The sequence below is a fragment of the Balaenoptera physalus genome (assembly GCF_965194825.1).
Source record: "Balaenoptera physalus genome assembly, chromosome: 13".
Classification (NCBI taxonomy): domain Eukaryota; kingdom Metazoa; phylum Chordata; class Mammalia; order Artiodactyla; family Balaenopteridae; genus Balaenoptera; species Balaenoptera physalus.
The window spans coordinates 91955379-91967283 of NC_138892.1; the positions used below are offsets into that span (position 1 = coordinate 91955379).

The 11905-nt window shown below is 37.2% G+C and overlaps 2 long non-coding RNA genes across 2 annotated transcripts in view; one reads left to right on the forward strand and one right to left on the reverse strand.

Annotated features, from left to right (window-relative positions):
- Positions 1-11905, reverse strand: part of LOC309641249 — a 314747-nt gene that overhangs the window by 136651 nt on the left and 166191 nt on the right. The gene's annotated exons all lie outside the window — the stretch shown is intronic.
- The window catches only part of LOC309641246, a 265172-nt gene that overhangs the window by 127591 nt on the left and 125676 nt on the right, over positions 1-11905 (forward strand). The window lies entirely within an intron of this gene.

Genomic DNA, 11905 nt, shown 5'->3' on the forward strand with positions numbered 1-11905 from the left:
CATGCCAAAATAAAGTAAGAACTGATTTGGAAAGCCAATATGAAAGAGAAAATTGGGTATTATCTTGCAAACTATGCTGTTTTGATGGCTAATTCCCATCTTTCCAGATAGTTGGTTCTTAATGATCCAGAATCTCTACATTGTAGCAGCTTCTGTCATGATTACTATCAGAGTAACTATGGCTAATAATATCCAAGCAAATTTAAATATCATATTTATTGGAATAATGAATCCATGGAAAGAAACACCCTGAAGGGAGAACTTATTCAATTAAAATTTTCAGTTTTAAGGATGTAAAGAAAATCTCTCAGAGCATGAAACTATGAAGGGGCCTTTACAAATCTAAAGGTTCCATTTTTCCGATATGGTCAAACATAACGTGAGATCTGATTGCACTGTGTCCCAGCCAAATGAGTAAGTAAGACAAATAGGATCAACTTGTCTCCAGTAATATGTACAAATTATTGATTAGTTCTGAGGAGGGCCCTGGACCTCTCCTGGGCTCAAAGAAATTAAATGAGTCTATACTATGAACATTTTGAAGATAAAAAACTAATGCACAGAAATCCTTACTAAATGGTCTGGAATCACATGCAGAGAAAGGCAGTCATTCCAGAGCTGGGACCTATGAGTCCTAAATCACATCTTGAATTATTACTAAATCCTGTTCCAGGCAGTTTCCTGTTTTCTTGTTACCATTCTTTATTTTAGATTGGGTTTGAAATACTTCTCACGTTGCTTTCAGTGATTTATTTTCTATTACAATTAGATACAGTGATTAAAATGTTTTACATTTTTGTATTTTCTGTGCACATGGATAACATCTAGATAGACTCTCCCTTCCCACACTCTATACTTTAAGAAAATAGGACAGAATGGTCATGAAGAATTACATTTTTTTTCCTCAAGGTTAAGCTGACCAAGACTGACATTAATATACCAGAAAGAAACAAATATTAGAAGGTTATTTTTTCTGTTTTCCCCTTTCTTCAATAAGCAGTCATTTAGTAATATAAAAAAAAAAGTCTTATTGGAAAAGTATAGTTTAGTGTTATCAGTGTTCTCACATATATTCCATGACAGAGAACAGAACAATAATTATTCTGCCAAGCAAAAGCCATAAATTGTAAGTACACTTCCAATTCCTCCCTTTTTTCCAAACGTCTGTAAATTTCATGCATTGGGATATCAAGGAACAGAAATTCAGAAAAGATAAAGGTTGCCTGACTCTTCTACTTTAGAAAAGCTTTGTCTAATATAATAAAGAATACTGTAAACTAAAATTGTAAATAAAAACTGTATCTTAAAACTTGGTCTTAGGGCCCACAAGTTTCCATATAATTGTACAGAATAATGAATGACGCAAGTTAAAATAAATTGACATCATTTTACATGCACATACATAGTTCTATAACTGAGCAAATGAATTAGATTAGCCTATGATTGTAATTAATGAAATTAAATTGTCTAAAAATTACACAGTACTAAATATCCATTTTATATAAGAAAAACTGCTTTGAACTAGTTTTATATATTAAATATAAGTGACAGAATGATACAGAACTCCATATTTTAAATCTTGAAATGTATTCAGAGTTGGGGTTTTTCAAGTATAGAGAAAGAAAGCTAAAACCTGCATTTGAACATGATTTAATATACGGTCATTTGAACGTTTTCCCTAATTACACAAGTTAACTGGGATGCACCTGGCGTATTTTTTTAAAAAATCAAAACTTGCAACAGAGCATTTGTCATTTTTATCGTTATCAGTTTCATTATTAGACTGCCAAAAAAAAAAAAAGTGTAATGCCACAACAACTGGATCCTGTGAACAAGAGTAGCAATTCATCCCCAGTACCTAATATTCCAAGAACGTGGATCTTCTCTTTCTTTTGTTCCCTCTTCTCCTTTATTTCTGCTTTTCTTATTTATCTATTGATTACTACTCTTTTTGTTGAATTTTCATGGTATATCAGTGCTCAAGGTAGCTGTGATTGCAAAAGTTATTTTTTGATTCAAACAAAATAATAATAATCCTGTTTGAGGACTTCCAAGGACTTCCCTCAGTCCTAAAACTTCTATGGGCTTCATTAGAAGAAGCCCATTAAAAGAAAAGAAACCACAGGCTAGCAATTTTGTTTGCCAGAGTTATTTGTACTAAATGTATATGACAGTTTTAAACAGACCACTATGGAAAAGGGTTTAACTCTCAGTCTTTATCTTGAGTTCAAATACATGTCATTTAAAATAACACATGAGCTTTGGTGACAATGATCAAAGATTAGTTTATCTATTTAAAAGAAATCAAGAGCCAAATTAGAGGTATATGCAGTTAAAATTACACAGATGTGGAGCCAGGCCTTGGGGTCTCATGACTCCCAATCTATTGCCAACATTGTTCCAATTTTATCAGAGCATGGTAGCCAATAATTTTGCATTTTATATATACACATAACTCCCTGGAGTTTTATATTTCCTAAATATAATATAAAAATATAAATGTAAAATATTATATACAGTTTTATATTTCTTAAAATGTACTACTTCTCTGCTTTACCATAAAACTCTCACAAAAATTTAGTCTCTTATTCTACACACTATTTCCAGTGATACGAGTAGAGATTCATAAAAGTAACTTTTGGATTCACAAATAAAGAGAGGAGTTTTGGAAGTCTGGCAGGAACGTTCTCATGAAAAGCCAATGAGGAAGCATTCAGAGAGAAACTAATTGCCTTTGTGTTTAATTTCATTAGTCAAGTCACTCAGAATTATCAAACTAGTTTGTACAGTCGAACTTTCAACCCTCAATCAGAAGTTTAAAAAAAATCAAAAACTCAGAAAAATATTCTTTAGTCATCAGGCACACAAAGACTGGGTGTGACAATCTCAAACTCTTCTAGAAGGAAACAGGAGGAGGAAAATTAGTTTCTATCACCCTTAAAAATATCTCTGGGAATGAAAATAATCACCAGAGTCAAAGGAGCTGATTGTGTCTCCCATACTTGGTCCTGTGCTAGTTGGCATGCTGACTGCTGGTGGGACCTGATTGGTGGATGTGGTAAACCAACCAGCAAAGCTCTTTGTGAAGGGAATTAATGGAATGAAAACACAGTAATTAACCTTAAGCCTCTAGTAATTAATCATAAATAGACCAGTCTGTTCAATATTTTCAGATTTCAGGAAAAAGAAGCCACAGACTGCAGTTTGTTTAGTACATCAATGGGGCTACCCACAAAACATTTTTGCTTTTGAAAAAAAAAAAAAGCTGTTTGGCTAGGGCCTTGAGAAAAGAGTTTGACCAAAGTGTTTGAGTCAATGGCTTCCTGTAGACAGCCTCTATATAGGGGTGTGATACAGTAGCCAGCTATGGAGCACTTTGCGGAAGATTTCAGCTGGCTGAACTATCTGCTAGTTTCGGTGAAATGTTTGAAGTAAGTGTTCATCTTGAAAATGTTTACCTTAAAACAAGAATTGCCTTCCTGTTTAATTTTGAAATATGCTTTTCGGCTGTTAGAATGTCATTACAGTCAATGTTTGCTTACCTAATTGGTTTTATAAAGCAAGTATTGTCCAGATGTTGCTTTAATGCTCTAAGCACTTCACAAAGTACTCGACATAAAAGACAAGCTCCTTCGGTACTGCAAATGTTATGTCTTTATTTCCGTGTGTGAAACGCTGATATTAAGTATTTTAATATTAATGTACATTATCAGAGAGATTACTGTTAAGACACATTCTCAAGTTATTGTAGGTTCTTAAATTTAAATGCACAGGTGAACAATTATCCAATTCCTGTGATTTTCTCCAAGGAGTGTGTAAACCTGAAAATTTCATTATAAAAGAAGAGCTTCCCATGTTTTAATAGACTCCTCCTTTGCCTGAAGTATTATCTGATCTCAGCTAATTGTGATTTTATATTTTTCTTAAGCTTCTGCTATTTCCACCTAATTTCTTCATTTCCATTTGTCAAGTCCTAGCTGTGTCCTTTTCCAAAGTTAACTGTGTTCCTGTATCTTTCTCTCCATTCTGAACATCACTCCTAGTTGGAATCTTTATCATCTTCTTAAACATTTTCAAAACCTTTTGAAATTGTTATCCAGCCTATAGTTTCATTCTATCCCACAAGTCTTCCTCTTAAAAACCTTCCATCCTCCCTCTACTTTGCCAAACAGATAGAATACATCTCCATGAATTATTGCTCATCTATATATGTATCTTACACTCCAGCTAAAATAGAGAATAAGCTATGGCCCCTCAAAGGATATATTCCACTTTCCTACTTTTTTTGCTTTTGTTATTTCTCCCCACCAAGAAGGCTTACTATTCTTTTACTCATTTTTCCTTATCCAGTGTAGCTGTCACAGGGGACTTCAGCTTCTTCCTGTGACCTTGCATTTCTCTAATCTCAGAGTACTTCATCTATTCTATTTATTTTATTCAGTTGTGTCTTGCCTTGTAAAATCCTTTGCAATGTATCCTGTATTGGTGATTTTTTGTGTGTGCCATGTTCCTCCAAATCCTGAGATTCTGTGAAGGGTTTTGGTACTCTTCAACAAAAGTAGCTCTGCTTAGAAGAGTATAAACTTTGAAAACCACTGACATATATTATTACTCAGCTCTTAAACTCATATTTAAGAGCTAGAGAGAAAAGCAACTTAGTCTTTTTTCATTTTAATGTGCATCCAAAATGCCTTGTACATGATAATTGATCCCCTGATAGGGATCAACTAATATTTAAATACCAGTTAAGGTTTTACCTCTTGTGAGTTACCGAAAACATGAAAATCCTAAAGGAGAACATAAATACTTAATTTTAAAAAGTACTTCTATATCTCACATGAGAGTAGACCATGAAAGGGTTAAACAGTAAGTCCCTGACCTGTTAAGGAAGAAGACAGTTACTTCAGCAGAAACGTCATGTCATCTATGTTTCTACCTAATGGGACAATCATTTGTAGCCTGGAGCCCAGGAGGCAGGATTTTTCTCACCAAAACAAGGCCAATTTAACTTTCCCTAACCATGTCATACACAGAGAGCAGAAATGGGAAGAATGTATTTGTGGTATGATAATACATACGTATAATCTATGTCCCTGTTTCCTGGGACAGGGCTTCAAAAATCCTTGGAATTTCCTGAGTGATAAGCAGTGTCTTTGTTATGCTAATGAGGTGACTCGTGGTAGGTCCCTGATTAGCTCCAAGATGGAGACTAGTCATCTTGAAGACCAATTCTGTGATTAGAGGATTGGAACTTTGGACCAACTCAATTTCTGGGCATGGGAGATGGGCTGGAAATTGAGTTCAATCATATGGCCAATGATTTACTCAATCATGCCTATGTAATGACACCCCAATACAAACTCTGGACACTGAGGCTCAGTGGAGTTTCTTGCTTGGTGAAAGCATTGATGCACTAGGAGAGTGATGTGCCCAGATTCCAGGCAAAGAGAGTGTAGAAGCTCTCCATTTGCCCCCAACACCTGACCTGCCCCAATGTCTCTCTTCGTTTTGCCGTTATAACCTTTATAATGATACTATAATCATAAGTAGAGCACCTTCAGTGAGTTCTGTGAATTCTAACAAATTATCCAATCTGAGGAAGCCTTAAGATTTTTTTTACCAACCAGGCAGAAGTGAGGGTGGCTTGGAAACAGCCAAACTTGTGGCTGGTGTCTGAAGTAGGGGCAGTCTTGTGAAGGAGCTTTACCTTTAACCTGGGTCAGTACTAACTCTAGGTAGTTAGCACTGGAATTGAATTCTAATTTAATTCCACTGGGTGTCGGACACCCGGATGGTATCACAGAACTGGTCTCAGAATGCAGTACTGCAGTGAGTCAGGAGGTAGTTGTTCAAAAAACATGCATAAAGCACAGAAATGAGAGACAGTGATGTATGGAGCCTGGCAAAGAAGAAAAGACATCCCAGGATCATATGCAATTAACTATGGAAAAATTTCCAAAAGTAATGGGGAAATGAACTTTCTTAATAAAAACAGTGACGGTGACTCTTGAGGTAAATTTTGTGAGAGGCATAAGATAGACTGAGAAGCAGAACTTGACTCCATCATCATAACTCAGAACAGGATGTGTTCCTACTGAGAAATGGCAATGTAAGAATGAGGTGTATATGGGTATGGGAGGTACAGACTGCATCTGGATGAGAACAAAGATATTTCTCTTAGCCACACATATTAAGGAAGTTTCACCCATTTTAAAATGAAGACAGAATGGGAAATCAATAACAGAACCCTCCCCTGTTGTGCATCATTATGCTTAACACCACAGTGAAATAAATGTCACTTCCAATCCATTGCATGTGTTCACTTTCACCTAACATTTTCATTGTCTTCCTAAAGTGGGAATTGAAAGACTTCTCCAAGTATTCTTGGAAAAATCTACCTGAACTAGCATATTTTGTAGTCAAAATTCTTGTACCCAGAGTGGGCAAGAGCAAATGCACACTAACCAGCTTATTTCACCATAACCAGGCTTATTTGTGTCTGAATGTTTTACATATTCCACTTCTCTTTAATGAGAGTTCACAAACTGACTAGCTACTTTTAAAGAAAACAATCATTAATACATACATACACATATACATACATACATACATACATACATAAATCTAAGACCTGGGACTGATTCCAACTTGTAAATGGCCAAGTTGTTTTGGTTCTGGAATTCTGGAAGGAAATATATTGAGAACATCAACTATTGACTCAGATAGCAAATTTCCCTGCTGAAAATATGCAGGAAGTGGGAGTGATGTGAATGAGTGTGTAAAGGGGCATTATGTCCTGTACGTGATGAATGAATAGGCTTAGTTGGCCATTATCAAACCATCATGGGAACCATAAAGCTTACCTTCTCCCTTTCTTACAATCTGATAATCCTTAGAAAACAAAATTTTTTTCCTGCTCATTTTCAATGTATTTAGTATTTTCTGCTTTATGAAAACATTATTAAACTGAAAAATTTCTGCTTTAAAACACATTCTAAACCTTAGTTTTATAAGATCACAGGTTCTCTCTTAAAAATCTCAAGGTCACCTAAAAATATTTTCGACAAATTTTTATAACAATACTAATTTCATAGTGATAAAATCTGACATAAAGTTCCCCAAAGTATGCAACTCCTTGGATCATGAAAATAACCACAAATTCATAAAATCCAATTTGCCACAGCACAGTACTTTACAGTATGTGATGGCTAATTTTATGTGTCACCTTGGCTGGGCCACAGTTCCCAGATATTTGGTCAAACACTATTCTGGATGTTTCTGTGAGGCTGTTTTTGAATGAGATTAATATTTACATTGGTAAACTTTGAGCAAAGCAGATTGCCCTTTATAGGGTGGGCCTCATCCAATCAGCTGAAGGCCTGAATAGAACAAAAGACCGACCTCTCCCAGGGACAAGAAAAAATTCTACAGCAGACAGCCTTTGGACTTGAACTGAGCCATCAGCTCTTCCCTGGGTCCCCAGCCTGCTGCCCCAGATTTGGGGACTTGCCAGCCTCCATGACTGTGTGAGCCAGTTCCTTAAATTAAATCTCTTTCTACATGTATACACATCCTTTGGTTACATCTCTCTGGAAAACTCTGCCTAATACACAACAGAAACAATAAACATAAGTCAAATGGGCAAAAGTAGTTTCAAACCTAAAAAAGAATAACCTTGAGCTACAGAAGTATTTATGTAATGAATTATATACATTATAATAAAAATTCCCTAATCACAAATGTCTTTATTCACAGAAAATATTCACTTTTGCCAGGCATCACAAAATATGATCAATTATCAAATTACATTGCCTTTGATAATAGTATCAAATAGTATTTTTAATATATACTGACAAAGATATCTCTCCTTTTCTTCCTGGTTTTCTTTCTTCTGGTAAGAGTACTTGACTTTTCTGTGGGTAATTAATTACGTGTTTCAAGTTGACCTCATACGCTAGGCCAGAGGTAGGCCAGCCTGTGTGTGGAAAGCCCCTCCACAGACGAAGTGGAAAATTCATAGGTCCTGCAATGTAGCTACTGATAAACAGAGGTTCCGTAGCCTTGGAACAGGCACCAAAAAAAAGAGAGGTGGTCTAACCATTCTGCAAAAAGAATTTCAGAACCCAGAACCACACATTAGGCCAGTGGTAATGGTTCGCTGAAGAGGTTTCTTTGCCTTACACTCTAGTGGAAGTGTTTTCTGAGCCCTGTTACAACACTTCTCACAGGTGGAAAGATAAGAGTACTGGAAGTCTCTTTGTCCAGGGGTCCCCTCACCTGGCAGATTTCTCATTCCATGTGAGCTACCAACTGTCATCACCACCTTGAACTGATCAGGACAAGAGAAGCCAGGCTCATTCAGATATATCCCAGAACCACTGAAATACTCAGGGATGGGTATGCGACTCAAGTCAGGACAATAGAGCCACAATCACTGGACTATTTCTGGGAATGTCAGCAAAGAAAAATTCTCTTTCCTTGGGTATTGTGACGCTGCAAGGATGGGGGGATGGTGAGCTCCTCTTTTTCTAACTTGTGGAAAGATCCTTCCTGAGAGTAAATCATGCAGAAAAAAGGAAAGCCAAGACAGAGAGAAAAGGGATGCTGTTCGTGGCTATATGTCTTGATCAGCCATACCTAAAGTCATATCCACCTCCTGGAGTTTTTGGTCGCAGGGGCCAAAATATCCAAGTTTAGCTCAAGATTGAATTTAAATTCTGTCCTTTGAAAACCACAAAAGCCCTAATTCACTTAGATAGCTTTCCAAGAATTATATCTAGAACTTACAACAAATAAAATGGAAGCTATTATTAGACCTATGTGAGTTACTTTACTTTTGTGACATAACATGTTTTAAGGCCTACTGGTAAAGAAATGAAGCCTTCAGGGCAATTGCTCGTGAGACTGAAACCTGAGTTGAGTGAACACTTTTCTCAGTACACTGGCCTCATTTTCAATCTATTCTTTACTTCCCATTAGTCCTTCCCATAATTTATTCAAGGTGTGTGAGGAAGATGCTGGGCACAAGAAGCAGAAGACACAGGAAAAAATGATTGAGACCATGTCTTCTCTCCTCACACAGCTACCATTATCTTCACACTTGTTAAGTGTATGGGTTGATGCAAGTTTATTTTCAAATTTAGGCACTGTGCTTAGAAATGGAAAACTCTCTCCTTTTCTCCATATACTCTTATTCTATCTACATTTGAGCATCTTTTTTTTTTTCTTCTCTTCCACTAAACAATTTGAAGCCTTCTAAAACAAGAGAGTCTTGGGCAGAAAACCAACCAAATGACTACAGGGTTGTATTGATATATCTACCCTTTGGAAAAGTGTGTGAGGTATTCCTTTCCCCAGGCTACCAAGAACCTCCATTGTAATGCAAAGCAAAATCTCTATTATCTGTACACTCATAGGTATAAAAGAGCTTCCGAGGACACATCAGGAGGCCACATAAGTGGACATTACACGTTTTTGTAAAGAGATAAATAACTGTCAATACGAGTCATATCCTTTTTACCACAAATATACTGCCATGATTTTTTGTTGTTCATTCAATCATTATTTTTTATTTATTTATTGTTATTGAAGTATAGTTGATTTACAATATTGTGTTGGCTTCAGGTGTATAACAAAGTGATTCAATTATATATATTCTTTTTCAGATTATTTTCCCTTATAGGTTATTACAAAATATTGTGTATAGGTTCCTGTGCTATACAGTAGGTCCTTATTGGTTATCTATTTTACATAGAGTAGTGTGTATATGTTAATCCCAAACTCCTAATTTATCCCTCACTCCATTCCTTTCCCCTTTGGTAAGTATAAGTTTGTTTTCTATGTCTGTGCGTCTATTTCTACTTTGTATATAGGTTCATTTGTATCATTTATTTTGGATTCCACATATAAGCAATATCATAAGATATTTGTCTTTGTCTGGCTTATTTCACTTAATATGATCATCTCTAGGTCCCTCCATGTTGCTATTTTATGGCTGAGTAGTATTCCATTTTATATATATATATATATATATATATATATACACACACACACACATATATATACATATATATATACATACACATACACACACACACACACATACCACATCCTCTTTATGCATTCCTCTGTTGATGGACATTTAGGTTGTTTCCATGTCTTGGCTATTGTAAGTAGTGCTGCTATAAACATTGGGATGCATGTATCTTTTCAAATTATGGTTTTCTCTGGATATACGCCCAGAAGTGGGATTGCTGGGTCATATGGTAGCTCTATTTTCAGTTTTTTAAGGAACCTCCATAGTGTTCTCCACAGTGGCTGCACCGTTTACATTTCCACCAACAGTGCAAGATTTTTTTAAATGCCATGCTATCTGAGACTCCCTTGCCAGTGACTGTATTAAATTACATGGAAGGGAGAGAGGCAATCCCTTTCAGCTGACAGCAAAGTCAAATAAGTGCAAGTGGAAGCAACAGGAATTTAGATAAAGTGGCAAAAGAGAAAATGGACAGATTACAACTTGTAGATTATAGACACTAGAATGTGTTCAAGGAAGTTGTAAAATCTTTTTTCAGGGGGATGGTTCATGATGAAAATACTGTCTACCATATGCTTGCCTTCAGGCGGGGAAAGGACCAGATACATATTTTTAAGCCAGTTCCAACTCCAAGTCCCAGTAATTACTAACATGAAGAAAAAGAGCTGCTGTTGACTGAACCAGCATGTTTTTCTCTGACTCATTCACATTATGTGGAATTGGCTCAAAAAAGAGAACAGATGTGGGTCATCAGGGTGCAGTGCCGACTTTTTGGCTCATCTAAGTAAGAAAACCTTCTATACTCCGCACTTGCAGATGTGTGGTATTAGCTAACATTTAACACTTCAAAACAATAGGAGAATAACCAGTGAAAAGGAGAGGAAAAAAAGTTCACCCTTTTTGTCATCACTTCGAGTGAAAGCATGTCCGGTAAAAGTCAGTCCCAGATACCACTGTACCCAGTGTCATTTTGCAATAAGTTAGGAAAGCAATAAATCGAATATTATTCTACTTCTCCCCAATAAGGCAGATTCTCTAGTGTTTGCATTTCTCATCCATGAGTTACTAACTCTTGTTATTTTTGTTTTCCAAGAGAGAATTAATCTGAAAGTATAATTTTTTTTCCTGGAGATATTCCGCTCATTTTCTGGCTGTCTGCAGATAACCTGTGTATCTGAATTGATAAAAACCAGATTGTTCGAGTCAGACCTTCAAGATGGTGGAGGAGTAAGAAGTGGAGATCACCTTCCTTCCCACAAATACATCAGAAATACAACTACATGTGGAACAACGCCTACAGAACACCTACTGAATGCTGGCAGAAGACCTCAGACCTCCCAAAAGGCAAGAAACTCCCCACGTACCTGCGTAGGGAAAAAGAAAAAAGAAGAAACAAAGACAAAAGAATAGGGACGAGACCTGCACCTCTGGGAGGGAGCTGTGAAGGAGGAAAGGTTTCCACACCCTAGGAAGCCCCTTCACTGGTGGAGATGGGGGTTGGCGGCGGGGAAGCTTTGCAGCCACGGAGGAGAGCGCAGCAACAGGGATGCAGAGGGCAAAGGGGAGAGATTCACGCATAGAGGATCAGTGCTGACCAGCACTCACCAGCCCGAGGGGTTTGTCTGCTCACCCCCAGGGCTGATGGGGGCTGGGAGCTGAGGCTCAGGCTTCGGAGGTCAGATCGCAGGGAGAGGACTGGGGTTGGCTGCGCGAACACAGCGTGAAGGGGGCTAGTGCGCCACAGCTAGCCAGGAGGGAGTCCGGGAAAAAGTCTGGACCTGCCTAAAAGGCAAGAGACCATTGTTTCGGGGTGCGCGAGGAGAGGGGATTCAGAGCACCGCCTAAATGAGCTCCAGAGATGGGCGCAAG